General features: G+C 44.7%; 1 pseudogene; it reads right to left on the bottom strand.

The window, feature by feature from the left end:
* Positions 1 to 1,992: 1,992 nt before the first annotated feature.
* On the bottom strand, positions 1,993 to 17,093 carry LOC118006505 (annotated as a pseudogene).
* Between the last annotated feature and the right edge of the window lie 521 nt (positions 17,094 to 17,614).

The following is a 17,614-nucleotide window of genomic DNA, read 5'->3' on the forward strand; positions in this document are numbered from 1 at the left end:
CCATGGACGTTCCTCATCTCTCTCTGCAGAGAGCGCCTCCCCATCAAAGCCCCACCTCTCCATTACTTCTTCCTCATATTCTTCCCTTTCTCGGAGCTCCCCCAGCATGTAGAGTTTGTGATCCTCCATTTAGCACCTGGTTGGACACACCTATGGAACATTTTCAAACTGCTCCATTTGTGTGAATCTCTTCTTCCACTAGTATAATAGGCTTTTCAAAGACAGAAAGTTCATTTCCTCTGCTTACATGTATTTTGTGGCTAGAAAAATCTTAGAAGAAAATGCATGATTCAAGTGGATCCATTGACATCATTGTGTGGTGGAAAGGCCTTTGGAGTGAGACTAACCTGGATGCTGCCACCTCCTCACTGTGTAAGTGAAACCTCTGAGTCTCTGTTTCCTTACCTGCAAAATGGGGACACTAATACTTGACAGAGTTACTGTTAAGTACTAAATGTCATAAAATATGTAAGACTTCTTACATACTGTTTGGCCCATAATTAAGATATCCAGTAGATGGTAGCAATGTAAATTACTATTGAGCTCTGGAGCAGGTAGGTGGCAAGATTCAATTCGGCAAGTGAGTAGGACTCACAGTGGGAGACTTTCGACCCTCAATAGCTAACTGATAAGGAGAGAGGAAGTAAGTGTAGGCTTACCATCTCATCAGCCTCAACTGGGTGGACTTGGGCTTACCTATCTGGAAGAGATTTACTTTATAAGGTGAGAAGGAAAGACTATCCAGATGGGACCAACATACCAGAGGCTCATGCCCAGTGCTCCTGGCCTCAGAGATAATGCAGGGCCCATGTGCAGAGGTACACTGTCATGTAAGAGCAATGTCCCAGAGATGAGGAGCAGACATCTGGCCTTGGCAGAGAGATTCTCCAGGAAGCAGGAGCTAGGCTGGTGCTAGACACATAAGGAATGGCTCCATAGATTCTGCAACAAGCTGGATGCTAAGGGGAACAGAGAAATATTAGGGATATAATAATAGTAATGGACTATTCCACAGTGCTTACTATGTGCCTGCATTGCTCTAAGAATTTCTATACCATAACTTCTTTAATCCTCACAACAATCCTATCAGGATTGAGCTGGATAGTCTCTGTCTGCCCATCTGCCATTCTCTGCCTTTCTGTACTCTGCTTTGTACCCCAGAAGCTAGCTGTTAAGGATAGCTTCAGTCTGGCTCCCTTGCACTCTGGATCCCAGGTGGGTTCAGCCACTGGGGACTCCAGCAGGAGGCACACACATCCAGGAAGGGCATAACAACATCAGGCCTATACAATGACAGCGGCAGTGTTCCTCCACCGAAAATTCCCTGCAGGCAAATCTGTACTTACTCTCCATTCTGGTGACACCCCATGGCCTAGGGGCAGCATTGGCTCCCCGGTGTTGCCAGCTCTGGGGTGCTTCACTGTCCCTTGTTGGTTTCCCCTAGTCCTGCCCACTTTGGCAACAAGTCTCTATTAAACTTCTCAAGTTGAGAATGTATCTGTTTCTTGCTAGGAGGCTGACTGAGAGAATTATTGTCCCCCTTTTACAGATGATGGCACTGAGTCCCAGAGAAGATAAGTCATACCAAGTAGTGGTGTGGCTGGGACTCAAAGCAGGCCCCCAGTCTCCGAGTTGGGCCATACATTTTCCTGCCAACTCAGTCTATGAGATAACCAAGAGGTGATCCAGTGACGGACTCAAGAGTGCAGCTTTGTACTTTCACACCCCACCAGGCCACCTCCACCCATCAGGCTGGCCCGGTCTTAGTGATCCAGGCCACAAAGCTCAGATTCTGGATGTAGTGACTCACGGACAGCTGCCTCCCACTCTAAGAAAAGTGCAAACCTCTTCCCAAGCCATTGTCAATTCAGTGTTTTGTTCTTGTTCCTCTTTGCTGACCAAAACTCTAATTTAAAATTTTAATGTACAATAGTAGGTCCCTAATTGCTTGAAATTCTCCCAAGACTCTTGTGAAGAGCTAAGTCAATGCCTTCAGCCTTGGTCATCTGGAAGGATACCCAGTCCTTCATCTGTTCATTGGGAAGGATCTGGATATGGAAAGTGACCCCCTACAGCATCTGAGTCATGCTCAAATGCCAGGGAATCCAGAACCACATGGTCTACTGAAGAGCTCAGCCTAGGTCACCTGGGATCTGGTCAGCTGGGGAGGCTATCTATACTGGGGCTCGATATGCACACCACGAGCAGCATGATGGACCCCACTGCCTCCAGCCACCTGTGAACAGCTGCCTCTGAAGAAGTGGCCTTTGATACCAACAAAAAGTGCCAACCATGTCAGAGCCGACAGACACGCCAGCCCGCATCCCCACCACAGTCCCCAGGCCGAACCGCCTCCTCTTCTTCAGAGTGGTTTTTGTTTAGCCCAGTTCAGACTCCAAACTGGACTGCAAGACTTCGAAAGAGGTGGACAGAGGACAGAGGGAGGACAGAGAAGAAGAATGCCACAGCCTCCCCGGGTCTATTTCGAGGAGATAGGACAAGGGAGCCTTTCCTGCTTCTTCATCATCTCTTCTCCTCTCTCTGAGGCTGAAGATAATTCACAGAGATCCTAATGACACTTTGGGTGTGGAGGAAGTCAAGATTTTTGCTCTGTGTCAGAGACAACATTTCATTTGGTTGGGAGAAAAAATTAAAGAAGAAAAACAATTTTGTTTTACACATCTACCCTTTTTTTTTTTTTTTTGGAGGGGTAGGGAGTTCTACTTGGAGTGTCCTGCAATCACGTTTTTTCAAATGTGAAAAAAAATAAAATGTTAGATGGATAGATTCACATCTCACTAGAAAAGAAAGAAAGAGAAGAAAGAAAAGAGACATCCAGATGAGTGTCCACCAACTCTCCCACAGAGATGTATACCAAATGAAGCCCTATTCTGTAAAAAATCACACTTGGCCATAAGATTTTGTGAAGATAGAATTATTTGATTTGGGGACTGCTTTTAAAGATATCTGGATTCTTTTCTTCCTCTTTGCCATCTTTATATTTATGGGGTAATTCTTTAATTCACATGTAATTGTTAAAGGCAAGGACTCTTGAGGCCAAACTACCAGGACTCGTATTCTGACTCAGCCACTCTGAGCTTGAGTTTGTCTGGAAGCTGACCTGAAATAAGGATTTGGGTATAAGTGGCTTATTTGAGAGCTAACATCGGGAAGCATCAGTGAGGGGTGCCTGGGTGGCTCAGTTGCTTAAGCGTCTGCCTTCAGCTCAGGTCATGATCTCAGGGTCCTGGGATTGAGCCCCATGTTGGGCTTCCTGCTCAGCAGAGAATCTGCTTCTTCCCCCGCTCTTATGCTCTCTCTCTAACTCAAATAAATAAATAAAATCTTAGGAAAAAAAAAAAGGAAGTATCAGTGAGGGAGTGGGGAGGTGATGCAGGAAAGGGAAGACAGACCATGTAATGTGCTTAGGAAGCAGGCTCCCTAGGGGTGTCTGGGGTTCTCTTCTGAGACGACATGCTTCAAGGCGTCCCATCTGAGAGGCAAGGAAGCTGGGTATTTATCTACCGACTCCCATCCTTCATTAGTTGAGGGCTGACCTCTAGCCTGTGAGCTCCCTGGAATTTCGAGGCAGAGAAGCCCTTGGGCAAAAGTGGGGACGTGCTTGCCTGCCCAGGACCAGTGGGCACTGAGAGGATGTGAGTGCAGGACCAGCAGCATCTGCTATAGTCCACCCCTGTCAACACACAGATCCATTCATGCATCTATCTTGTCACTGAGTTTTCAAGGTGGCTGGTTACAGTTTTCAGGAAAAAAAAAATTTCTAACAAGCATATGAGTAAGACAAGCTACAGTCCCTTCTATTGCAGTGAAGACCTAAGGCTCGAACTCTGCTATCATTATCTGGCTCCTCTACTCCTACCCTGGGTTCTGACCCTCAGCCAGTCCTTCTGCTGATGTACGTTGTGTGCCCAGTGGGATAAGCTAGACCTTCACCCCTGAGGGGTCTAACCCACAGGTTTGCATGTCCTAATCAGGCTGTGGTTGCTGCAATTGCCAGTTCATAGTACAGAAGCATCAAGGGGGGGACCCAGATGAGTCCCAGACATATTTCTTCCTGTTCCTACTGTGCAGAAGAAAGCCTGCTCCCTTGGGATCATCAGGGTCCATTATCCCTGCCAGTATAAAAACTTGGAAAATTTTTTGGCTTGCTGGACCACTGAGCCAAGAAGTTTAAAATGACCAGGTGACAGATGTAACTTTGGATTTAGTGACACCCTGATGATGTTCCTCTGTTTGGACATTCCTCCCACCTCCCACTCACTTCAGGAACCGGAATCTTTAGTAGAAACTGAAATTGCAAAATCAGGAAGTACCATCTCCCCAAGTAGGTCACTAGGAATGATGGTGAGAGGGCCACTTACTGCTTTTATTGCCTGGATCTGAGTATCCTGCCTCCCGGGGCCAAGCGCTGGATAACATCTGAAAGACCAGTGTCCCAAGTCCGTGGCATGTGATTCCCAGCTAGCAACTCAGCTAAGTGTTTATGAGGCCATTCCAAAATTCTACTAAGCCAGCAGCCTCCAAATGATGTGCTGGGTGGTAGAATCAGTAGATCCGGTGGCTGCGTAACCATCATCTTGACTTCACTGTAAAGTGGCTTCTTTGGTCTGAGGTGATACTAAGTGGATTCCCATGTTGGTAAACTAGATATTCTGTGAGTCCTTGGAGCAAGGTACTGGCAGAGGCTCTGTAGACAAGGAAGATAAATCTGTCCCCAGTAAGCGTAAGTCTCTGTCTCCTTCTGAGGGAGACGGGCCAGCATAATCAACTTTCCACCAGCACTAAGTTGACTCCTCGAGGGACGGTACAAAACTGAGAGCTCAGCCCCAGCCTCCATCGTTAGGTCAGGCACTGAGGTGCAGCAGGAGCTGGGGTGGCCTCGAAGAGAGGAAACCCATGCTGTGGCTTCCATCCCTGTCATTCGTACAACCAAATCAGGGGTCTAGTTTTCAGCAGCCTGCCCTCCAACTGCAGCAGATGGGAGTCTCTCTACCTATGCCGGCATGGAGGACCCTTGACCTTCTCATTCTTCACTGACATGAACCTGTTATCTTCTTTCTTCAGAGTTACCACCGCAGTCAACGACAGACAACCAACTCCCCAATCTTTGTAGTTACTGTTGCCCCCAACTCTCTCAAGTGCTAGAACTCTCCCATGAGCCGGGGCATCCCTTTCCACCAGTACGCCATCTCAGTCCTTCACAGGTGAGAGTCTATATTCTCCAGCACCAAGGGTTTTCACCATCTCACTTACTGCCAAAAAGGATTCTCGTTACCTTCTGCCCAGTGAACTCTCAGGTTCCAGATCCACTTGTGGGTCTGTTTTCTAAGACCATTTCCAGTTCAACCAACTGTCTTGGTTTGAGTCTCCAGAAATAGATCCCATGACAAAGATTCGAGTGGAAATATTTTCTGTAGGAGATGACATCAGAAAGCATCAGTTAGAGAGTGATAGATGGGTGGGAAGCAGCAAACACCTGTGAAGTGAGCATTTTAACATTATGGGCAGATGCAGTTCCATCCCAGTGGGGACCTTGGAGACCATATAAAGGGAGCATGCTACAGAATGTCCCACTCAAGGGGAAAGCTTGCTGGGGTCTTTATCCACCAGTTTCATTGGTTGAAATCTATCCGAGGGCCATTCATTCCCTGGAACTTCCAACCTGCCCTGGTGCCTGGGCCACGGCTGCTCCTGTGGCCAGAATAAGGCATCAGGTGGAGAGTCCCGAGAGCTTCCAGTAGAAAGCTGCTGTTGTAAATGGGAGCCATGAGTGCTGGGAATCTAAGGGTGGGGCAGCAATAACCTGTCTGATTTGGGTCAAATTACTTATCATCCCAATGCCTCAGTTCCCTTATCTGAGGATAATAATAGTATCTCCTAGGTAGGGTCATATTGAAGCCTATATGGGAGGTTCTAAAGTGTGTAGAATAGCTTTGGCCAAAGTGAGCAATAAGTGGTGAGTCCTCTCCTTTGGGATCTACATTCAGACCATATAAACTAATGTGGGGCTTCACATGATAGAGCCCAGGGAAAGATGATCCTTGGCTGTTTTCAAGTTCAACCAGGTTGAATGCTTCAAGTTAAGGACCAAAGCCACAACGTTATCTTCCTTTGCAACTAAAGTGACTGGCTCCCAGAGAAGAAGGGGGGGAAATTACATAGGCAAATTACTGTTTCTTTTTTAAAATATTTTATTTATTTATTTGACAGAGAGAGCACAAGAAGGGGGGAGCAGCAGAAGGAGAGGGAGCAGGGAGGGAGCAGGGAGCCCGACACGGGGCTCGATCCCAGGGTCCTGGGATCAAGCCCCACATCAGGTTCCCTGCTCAGCCGAAAGCCTGCTTCTTCCTCTTGCACTCCCCCTGCTTGTGTTCCTTCTCTCGCTGTGTCTTTCTCTGTCAAATAAATTTTAAAAAAAAAAAGAAGAAGAAGAAGAAGAAACATGAATTCCCACTGTAGGACAAGTCCCACATCTTTGGTCTAAAGTTCCTAGACTTGTCACTGATGTTAGCTCCTTTCCATCTTCCCATCACATAGCCGTGTAGTCTGAGTCAAAACTATATAAGAGATGGAGGCTGGAAGACCTGAGTTCTGGTCCCTGTGCTGTCATGACTCATTATCACACATTGGGTCCATTTCTCAACCTGTCTGGACCTTAATTTTTCCATCCATAAAATATGGATAAAATAATACCTCCATTCATTATCTTACTGATTAAATAAGAGAGTGTGTTTGTGTGAAGGATTTTTAAAGTTTAAGATGTTATTTAAAATGAGTTTATATTAAACATAATTGCCAACCCGGCAAGAGGTAGAACCTGGGCCTTGCATGTAGCTTTTGGAGATATGCATCTATGAGAATCACCTCTGGGCATGAGACGCTAGCTTTTGCTCTGGTCCTGCCACCTGGCCTGGCTGAACCTCTTGTCTCCCTTCTCCCCTGTAGCTACCTCCCCCAGGCTCTGTCCGCATCTCTGTCCCCTCACTCTGGCCACTGACCCCCTTCCTACGTTTGTACCTTGAATTTGGTGTATCGCCCCAGGGATGGCTTGTGTCGCATCCCCACACTGCTTCTCCCTTGAGGCTCCAACTTCATCCTCTGATTTGAGCTTGAACGTCCTGGCTCTCTTCCTGCCGGAATTCTCCTCCCTTTGTGCCACCTCCCACGCTAGGACAACAACTCTGTGGTGAAGCACTTTTTTAGAACTATAGTTAAAAAATCTGAAGGAGAGAGTATGATTTTTAACCAGCTCACTTGAGCCCCAGAGTCTAATTTTCAAATTACAAAAAAGAAAATAAATCAGTTGAAAGAAGGGGGAAAAGGCGGTTTATAAGTCACATTCTGCCAGCCACAGCTACTGGGACTTCTATTTCTCTTTAAGGGCATCTGGACACATCACACGAAGGGAACCCATACTTCGAGGGAGCTAAGCCTTCAGTCACCATAAAAGCTCATGAATTCGAAATTGATTCTGAATCAGCAAACAAGAGGATCCAGTGCAAAAAGCATGAGACTGGGTGCCTGGTACCTAAGGGGGCCCAATAATATTTGTTAAGTAAGAAAATGAGAATCCCAATATGTGATTTTTAGCACAACCTTCACAACCTTCATTCATAATTATTTATAATATGGCTCTGAATAAAGGACTTGACCCCTGGGCATCAATTTCTTTATAGAAGGTGAGCATCCCTGTGGTTCCTTCCAGATCTAACATTCTCTTCAGTGTAACTGGTCGACGGTACACAACCGCACAGCTAAGGACACAGAGGTTTCCTCCAGTTCTCTGCTCAAATGTCTCCTTGTCGGAGAGGGTGTTCGCGATAATTCGATATTTGATATTAGTGTCTGCCTCCCTCTCCCATCACCCTCTGTCCTTACTGTGTCCTTCGTAGCATTAGCACGTATCTATTCGTTGTTTATTATCTGTCTCCTGCCACTAGAGTTGAAGTGCCTTGAGAGTAGAGATTTTATCTGTTGTGTCCACGGCTGTATCCCAGCACCTAAAACAACACCGGACACACGGGAGGCTCTTGACACGTCCTCGTTGAACTAATGCATGATCTCAACAAGCTACAAAGAATATCATTTGGGGAAGAATATGCGCCCTATTTAAGAAATCGAACTTTTCAAGTGCTTTTGACTCTGTTTCAGAATTGCTTATTTGCTTTGAAGTTAATGCCATTAACAGCAAACCACTATTCTCCTTTCTTAAGACTAAATCCCCCAAAACCATTTCCCTGGCGATGCTTTGCTGCCCTCATCCTGATTATTCTTCACCTTGAACGTAATCCAATTGCACACATTTATAATAATTAAAATTCCGTTTTATTTGTTCAGGCTAGTTTCCCCTGATTATGATGTTCCAAATTCACGAGTCTGGTAGCAGATCACTTATTGCCACGTGCAGGGGCTTCTGGGCCATTTGTGGACCTGTCCTAGAACAATAGTGTCGAGTGCTTCTGAGTGTCGAGTGTCAGTTCTGCACTGAGACTTAATGTATTTGAATCCTGGCTTTGCTACTTAGTACCTGTGTGATTTGGAGCAAGTTCCTCAGCCTCTCTGTCTCCTTTCATCATCTGTAAAATGGGGATAATTGTATCTGTATCTGCTCTATGTCTTAGAAGGCCGACCTCTAGAGACTTGAGCTCCTCGGCTCCCTTGGGTTAGGCCACAGGGAGGCCCTGAGCAGGAGATCTGAGGACACCAAGAAAGGGGGTTGGAATATCTGTCCTCCAGCCATCCCTCCTTACTGGGATTTGGACAGAGGCTGTCTGCCTTGACCATGGCCATAGCACTTAATAAGTAGTCTGTCTGCCATAGCTAAAGATGTGACTCTGTCCTTTTTCCTTGCTCCTTCCAGCCTGGGACATAAACAGTTTCCTGTTCCTGCTGGTTCCAGATGTATCCGTATTCCTCGAAGGTCTCTCTAATCCTATCTACACCTCTGACAGCAGTCCCTTCATTAAAAATCTCTTCAGTTCATCTTTGGAGTTGTGCTTTCCACTTTCTGCCAAATCCCAACCAAAGCTGCATGAATGCACTGCTGGGCATTACATGTGTAAATACATGTAAAACAACTAGAACATTGCCTGACGCGTTGTAAGTTCTCAGTCTGGGTGAATGATTATTATCCACATAATTCGACGAGGGAAAATCGTACAAGACTGTATATGTGACAATATTGTTCAGAAGTGACCCTACATTCTGTCTAGTGGGAAAAAACTGGCATTGTATATGGTCTTTTGCATATGATCTTAAGCAAGTTAAGAAACCTCCCAGAAGTTCATGGTTGCTGCGAGCAGATGTATATGACAAAAAGAGATCCAGGGTCTGGTAACTATAGGCCCTCATGCATGGTAAGCAGATGAGGATCTAGTACCTGCTTCACAGGGTTCCATCTATACAGGGAAGGGGCCCCACATTCAGTTTAATGCTCTGTACTTCCCATCTTGAAATTCTTTTTTAAAAAAGATTTTATTTATTTATTTATTTGACAGAGAGAGAGAGTGAGAGAGCACAACTGAGGGTGGGCAGAGGGAGAGGGAGAAGCAGGCTCCCCACTGAGCAGGGAGCCCCATGCTGGACTCAATCCCAGGACCTGGGATCATGACCTGAACTGTAGGCAGAGGTTTAACAACCTGGGCCACCCAGGCACTCCCCATCTTGAAATTCTTAATAATTTTTGCACAAGGATTCCTGCATCTTCATTTTGTACTGGGCTCCACAAATTACGTAGCCAGTCCGTGAGGGAGGGTTCACTTTATTTTTCAAATAATTGATGGCACTCTGTAATTGACAATTTTTTTTTGTATGAAACATGGATTCACAATCTATGGGAAGGAAAATGAGACTCTTAAAAGATGACATCTGGTGTTGAGACTGTATTAGTCAATTAATAAATACCTGCCAAAGAGCTAGCATGGGTTAGATGCCGTGCCAATACCTCTTTGAACCCCAAATTCCCTGCTCTGTAGCTCCAGGCTGAGTCGGTCGACACGTGACAGGATGGAACTGCCCTAGCCATGAACCTTTCAGTCATATCTGTGGTATCTGAGTCTTGGGGAAAAAAAAATAGTCTCTTATTTCATCATGGAACTGTGACTTGGATTTGGACTGTGAATCATAGAAACTCGATTAGATGAACTGGCAGCTAAAATCCTCCAGTTAAAGAAGCTTAAAATCATACCAAATCTGGTACGACTTGAGGGATGATGCTCAGCTTCTTCAGCATCCCAATTCTACAAAACTGAAAATTCAAAGAAGCACCCAGAACTCTTATTTCCTCAAGGTAACAGTTAGCACCCACTGGGGGTGCTGTGACCTTGATGGAGGGTGGAGTAAAAACAGAACATAAATGTGTCCACTTAAGGAAAAAAATGGCTCTGCTGGGCATTAGGCAAGGCAGGACTGCTTCCAACACACCCTGATGGCGCATAACATGTGCGACCCTTGGAGATGCTCTTTGTTCATCCCACACGTAGAGATAGAGCCTGAATGAAAGATACCTCCCAAATAGCAGCACATGCAAACATCTCCGGTGAGAGAAGAAAGGCTAAGAAATGGGTTTTATATGTTTGGCTGGAATCTGAAGGGATTAAATGGAGCAGAATCTAGGAGCATAGGTTTGGGGTAAGAGAGAGGTTTTACTTTTTTAAAAATGAACGATTAGGGGTGCCTGGGTGGCTCAGGCATTGAGCGTCTGCCTTCAGCTCAGGTCATGATCCCAGGGTCCTGGATCGAGCCCTGCATCGAGCCCTGCATCGGGCTCCTTGCTCGGCAGGAGGCCTGGTTCTCCCTCTCCCACTTCCCCTGCTTGTGTTCCCTCTCTCGCTGTGTCTCTCTCTGTCCTATAAATAAATAAATAAAATCTTTTAAAAAAATAAAAATAAAAATAAAAATGAACCATTAAATCAGAACACTTCTGTCTTACATTCATATACACACGTGCGCGCGCACACACACACATGCACAGAGCCAATGTGCCTTCCTTTACAACACTAGTTAATGCCTCCTCTAAGATACAATGAAGTAAAAAATTGAGGAAAATATGGGGAGGGGGAAACGGGGAGCTGATAGAGAAGGTAGCTTTCTATTTGTATAAGTTGTTCCACAGACAAAGAAGTTAGTTTTTATCTATATGATCTATAAATTCTCCAGGTGGTTTTCCCATTAGGCTGTGGGTTACTCAAGGTCAATGCTTGGTTCAAGAGTTGGTCTCCATATGGGTTTAGACTGGAAGAAAGAAATGCAATGTAGTGATCTTTTCGCCTTTCTGTGAACAGGACTGACACCGGTGTGTAACATCTTTTCCCCTTCAGATTGCCTTGGATATTCTGATAACTGAATAAAGACGTCAGAGGAGAGCTCCTAGACACAAAGTGTGATATGTCCTGGGCTTCAAACGCTACAGTGCTGTCTCTAGATGGCAACCAGGAGATTATCTAAGCAAGCTCATGTGGTTGGTTATCTTAACCAACTCTTGGGAACAGGTACAGAGGAAAAAGGACCCAAGCCCAGCTACTAATCATGGAGCATCAGCCTTGGAAAACCCCAGAGGCAGACGGGGTGGGGAAGGCTCTCATGGACAAAAGGTCAATGGTGACTCAAAAAGGCAGCCTCATCAACATGGCCATGGCTAACTGATGTTTATTGCCAGAGTTATCAGATGGTGGTTGTGGGTTTCTATAATAGGCGATGAGAGACGAGTGTGACTACTTCATATGTTAGCAAACCATCTGATAATAAAGAGTGCAATAAATATTTTTTGAGTGAATGCTATTGAGTAGGCAGGGCTATAAGAATTCACATGTTCATTATTAAAGATACTAATCTGTCACTAGAGGTTAAATCTTGTCGTAAAGACTGTAATATGCCACCCTGGGTTGGAGGCTAGGGATTCTAAGTCTGCCTTCCCCTGGGGGAGGCCGTGGTTCTTATCCTCCTTATCATCCTACTGTTCTTTATTTACTTCCCCCTCTTAACTTCTCTTCCCCTTCCCTTTCTGAGAGAGGAGCTAGTGACAAAGTCAGGGTTAAAGTTTATTTTACCTGAAAGGCAAGGAGGAGGAAGAAAGACCCTCCACATCTCCTCATCTCTTTTCCATCCTCCCTGTCCTATCAGCGCCTATCCCTACAATCTCCATCTTCTCCAATACCTCAGTGTCCATCTTCTCTTTCACATCCTCTTGTTTTTCCATCTCTACCTCCTCTCATCTAATTGTTTTATCACATTCAATGTAGGTATCGCCGATTAAGCTAAATAAGATCATAGGAACATGCACATTTCAGGTTTTCCAACAGATTGGATGTTATTTTATTAATGGTAATACTTAAACATAATGTTTGCCACTACTCTCTTGTTCTGACATATCTGACAGGGATATAGCCTTTGGTTTCCCATATTATTTCCAAATTTGAATATTAGAGTTTCTGTCATCAAGGTGTTTCATCGTATTTTTCTTCATTACCATAACCTATTGTTACATGAAAACAGAAATAACAAGCACTATGGAAGTTTAAAAGAAAGAGACATTGTTGTGAGCGGGGAAGCTTGTATAAGAGTTTCCACAGACGGGCAAACTTGAATTGACCTTTAAAAATGTGCAGGGTCCAAGTAGTCCAAGAAGAAGAAGGAGAGCATTTTAGGTAGAAGAAATGATGTGAAACAAGCAAAAATGTATAAGGTGTGAGAGGAGGAAAGAAAGGAGACTGGTGTGAATGAAGTACCATGTAGGGCGGCAGAGAGATATAGAGATGAAAACCATATAGGATGGCTAAATTGTGGATAATGTTGAATATCAAGCCAAAAGTTTAGGACTTTACCGTTACCTTGGCCCTAATGGTTTTGGATGCAAATAACAGAAAGCTTCTCAAAGTAGTGTAAGCCAAAAGGAGTGAGTTCACCTAAAAACAAAGGGACCTGGAGGAGCCCAGTGGCAGAGTGGGCAACTGGGTTTCCCCAAGGCTTGGAACCAGGAATGAAAAGCTCTCAGGAGCTAGAGCACAGGCTTGCTAGTTTGGAGCCTACAACTCCGCCCCACTCATGTCCTTTCCTCACCTTGGCTTATCTCTGCATATCCTTCTCATCCTTTCCCCTCTGCAAAAGAGATTTTTTGTTTGTTTGTTTCCCCATGAATATATAAGACAGTTCAGCCCACAACTCACACATTTACATCTCCTCAGTCCAACTGGCCAGCAGAAGCTACCAGCATCTTTGACTTCCAATTCCAAATTTCTGTGAGAGAGAATCTGCATGTCCATTCCTAGTACAATGAGAGAATTGATGCCATATTGAATTAATATGACTCCCGGGGCTCACCTCTGGGATAAAGGAACTCTCAGAGAAGGAATATAGGACTGCAGCCTGGGCAGTTACACTAAAGGTTGTTTTCAATAGTTTTAGAGCCACGTGAATGTTTTGGAGGTGAGGGAAGAAACAACCAAAGTGATCCTAGGAAGCTTCACTGGGGAGCAGAATGGGTTAGAAGGGAATATTCTGGAAGCAGGAAGAACAAAGAGGAGCTATTTGAATCAAGGCACTGAAAGCTTGAAATAATGTGGCTATGGTCAACCTGACAACTACTATCTAGAAAAATAAAGTTGGTTCAACAAACACAACTCTGCATTAGTCATGAGAGAAACATGTATTTCATAGCTCAGAGCTAAGCCTGGGTATATGTAAGCTGTACCATACTCACATGCTGGCAGTGGATCTGTCTTTAATCCAGTGGTTGCCCAACTTCCTGCTTTGAAGTTAGAATTTGGGTAACCTAAATTAGTAGGGGGAGACCCGTAAAATGGAGTAGGTTTTATGCTCTCCTATTCTAACTACTACCTAGGACTTTATAAATTCTCATTCCCTGAAACTGGTCAAAATTCGTTTTTCATCTGTTGCTAGTTAATTTGATAGGTTAGCTGAGGTCATAGTGATCAGTCTAAACCTCTGCATGGACAGTCAGCTTCATTCTGTCCTTTGACCACTAACCATATCCTCATGAGGCTCCATCATCAGGTCCAGTTATGAGAAGGTTGAGAGAGCAGAGACCAAAGCCCTACCCTGGCATTTGGAAAAATATTAAAATACCACCACGCCCCTGACATCTTTAGCTTCCTCCTGATTACTAATGACCTGCTACTCCCTGTGTTTACAACGGTATACAAGATGATCCTCTACAGTGCTCTAGCCCTCAGTGTTTTAGCTACATCTCCCATATTCAGACTGGCTTCCACTGGCAATGGAAAAATATTGCTGCAGGGTCTTCCACATGTGTTTTCAACAACTCTGTTAGAACAGAAAACCCCACTCAAACAAACAGAAAAATTGTACGGCCAAAGGCCAAAGGCAGGCCAAAGGAAGGGCAGTGTATTCGTTTACAAGGACTGCCATAACAAAATAGTACAGACTGTGTGGCTTAAACAACAGATGTTTTCTTTCTCCTAGTCCTGGAGGCTGGAAGTCTGAGATCAAGGTGTTGATGGTGTGGTTTCTTCTGAGGCCTCTCTCTTTGGCTCGCACTTGCATCCCTGGTGTTTCTTCTTTGTGTCCTAATCTCCTCTTCTCACATAGACACTAGTCAGATTGGATTAGGGGCCCACTCATATGACCTAATTTGACCTTAATTACCTCTTTTAAGCCCCTGTCTCCCAATGTAGTCATATTTTAAGGTACTGGTGATTAAGACTTCAACATACAAATTTTGGAGACCATTCACTCCCTCACAGGTAGCTCTGAGGTTAATTCAGTGTTTCAGGTCTAGCCTCAGACCCCAGGTATTGTCATCTGTCTGCTCAGTCGTGCTCAACATGTGGGTTTTATCCTCAAGCTAGCTCCCCTCATGTTGTAAAATGACCGCCGCAGTTCCAGCCATCACATCCAAAGGTGATAATGCCTAGTAGAATGACAAATTCTCTTTCCCTGTATGTGTATCTCTGGACAATCCTTTTCAAAAGGACCCAGGGCAGACTTCTCTCTCTTCTTCTCTCTCTCTTTTTTTTTAAGATTTTATTTATTTATTTGACTGAGAGAGACACAGCGAGAGAGGGAACACAAGCAGGAGGAGTGTGAAAGGGAAAAGTAGGCTTCCCGCAGAGCAGGGAGCCCGATGTGGGGCTTGATCCCAGGACCCTGGGATCATGACCTGAGCCGAAGGCAGCCGCTTAACGACTGAGCCACCCAGGCGCCCCGAGGGTTGCTTTTTAAAAAGAGAGATACCCACACAAAATCAGGGTCCTCTGAGGAAAAAGGAAAGGGATAAATGGAAGCCAACAATGTCTGCTGCAACAGTTTGCCTACTTGCTTCCCATGGACTATGTTCCTGAATTTTGAGCATGACTCTAGACCCTGGTGACTGCTCGTCTAGGAGCACCAGGTAAAACTAATCTTTGTACTGCAATAAATAGCCCTATTAATAAATATCAGTTTCGGGGCGCCTGGGTGGCTCAGTCGGTTGGGCGACTGCCTTCGGCTCAGGTCATGATCCTGGAGTCCCGGGATCGAGTCCCGCATCGGGCTCCCTGCTCGGCAGGGAGTCTGCTTCTCCCTCTGACCCTCCTCCCTCTCGTGCTTTCTGTCTCAAATAAATAAATAAAATCTTTAAAAAAATAAAATAAAATAAAATAAATAAATATCAGTTTCCCTGGGCCGACTCACTTGCAGTGAGCAGTCTTTTCCAGCTTATGCCTTCTCCTCCCCATGCCCATGACCCCAACCCAAGGTTAGCTTTTGACACAGCCAGCATCTTCTGCTCCACTAGCAATTTCAGGTCTCAGTTGCCCTGTACTAGTCGTAACAAATCTGGCTCTAGCTAGCCATTTGGCGAATACATATCATTGAGACGGAGAGGAACCGGCCAAGAGAATAGGGATCACTTAGCACAAGCGCATCACCCATATTAAGAAAATAACTTGCAAACTACGTCATGCAATGGTAGGTTACTAGCTGGGACATCCTTTACTTGTGTTGCTTAACAAAGGGCAGGTATCAGTACCATTCAGAAACTACTCCTTTACTGCTGATAATTTAATTAAGCTTGGAAGGGCTTTCTACTTTCTTGTTAGTTTCATTCTTGTATTGCCTGCATCAAGAAAGAAGAATCTGGTTCTGCTCTGTTTTTCCCACAGACCGTCCAAGAACAACTTAAAAATCTAATACTTGCAATGAAAAACACACTATTTTTTTTAATCTTCCATGAGTCTCTTATTCTTTTACAATTCAGCTTATTTGATCTAGAAATGGCTTTGCTTCCAAAAATGAAGATTAATTTGTTTTGGTTTTTGATGAAAAAACAGCAATGTGTAAATAAATAATACAAAAAGAAATCTTGCTATCTTCCATAATTTCTATTTAATATTAACAGATTCTTTCTACATATGAGCTTGCTGTGTCCCTGATACTAGTTTAAATCACTTTCCCTACCCCAGCTCTCCTTCAGCATGTAAATGCTCCAGGGGACCTAGCTCTTCTTTATGTACCTACATATATTTTTCACCCATGTCGACCAATAACAACCTTAGTCTTCTGTTTTAGGCATTTGTCTCTGATAAGCACAGAGCAGAGAGATGAAAGGGGCCTTTCTTTGGAATGAATTGAGCCAGGAAATGTCAAAGAGAGTTGATCACTGCTGGTGAACCACGTGGCGAGAGAGAGAGAGAGAGAGAGAGAGAGAGAGAGAGAGAGAGGAGCCAGGACAGTAAGGGATCTGGGAGCCAAGTCATGAGTTTAAGCGATCAAAGAAATTAGTCTTGAGAAGAAGTGAAAGCCTTGATAACCTTGAGGTGTTTTTCATGAAGAAAAAAAAAAAAGCCAATGACAATAACCACAGTAAGAGCTAAATTTTACCGAGGGCTTATTCAGATGAAGGCTCCAAAGAAGCAAATTATGCCTGATCATGAAAAACAAACATAGTCGTCTGAGACTAGAATGAATGGGCTCCCCAGTAAGCTAGTGCCCCTGGGTATTCAAATGCAAACCAGCTGCTCACATCTCAATAATGCACTAGAAAGGACTTACCTCTTGCCGTGGGATGTTGGACTAAAGGGTTTCTGATTTTCCTTCGTGCTGAATCCATGGACCATTAACAGTTAGGAGAGCTATTTGATTCATGGCATTTTCTTAGAAAACATTTAAACCAAGCTAAGCTCCCCACCCGCCCACCCTCCACCCCGACACCACTTTTCCCATCTTCTTGTCCTGCCCTGCGCAGCATTCATGGCGAGAAGAGAGAAGGCGGCTCAGTGGGCAGTCCTTTCCTTCATCCACACAGAGCTTTCTCCACTGCCCCAGGCACAATGCCTGGACAAATTCTGACCCGTGTAAACCTTGCTACCCCACCCCTGACACCAACAAGATCAGACTTTGTAAACAACCACCTTAAACCTTCCTATGGGTTTTCCTGACTTTCACAGACAGGCCTCCAATCTGTTATTTCTTTGAAAAATAGACACTACTTCATCTCAGGATATCTGCTGTGCCTCTTAGTGATCTGCTCTATAGCTTTAACTATAGCCAGCTGGAACAGAAATTTGCCAAATTAATGCTCAGAGTTGTTGCATGCCTAGTGATTATAAAACTAAACTGAAAGAGTGATAGAAAAAGG

Source organism: Mirounga leonina, unplaced genomic scaffold, assembly GCF_011800145.1.
Source record: "Mirounga leonina isolate KUSES-001 unplaced genomic scaffold, KU_Mleo_1.0 Mir_97, whole genome shotgun sequence".
NCBI lineage: Eukaryota > Metazoa > Chordata > Mammalia > Carnivora > Phocidae > Mirounga > Mirounga leonina.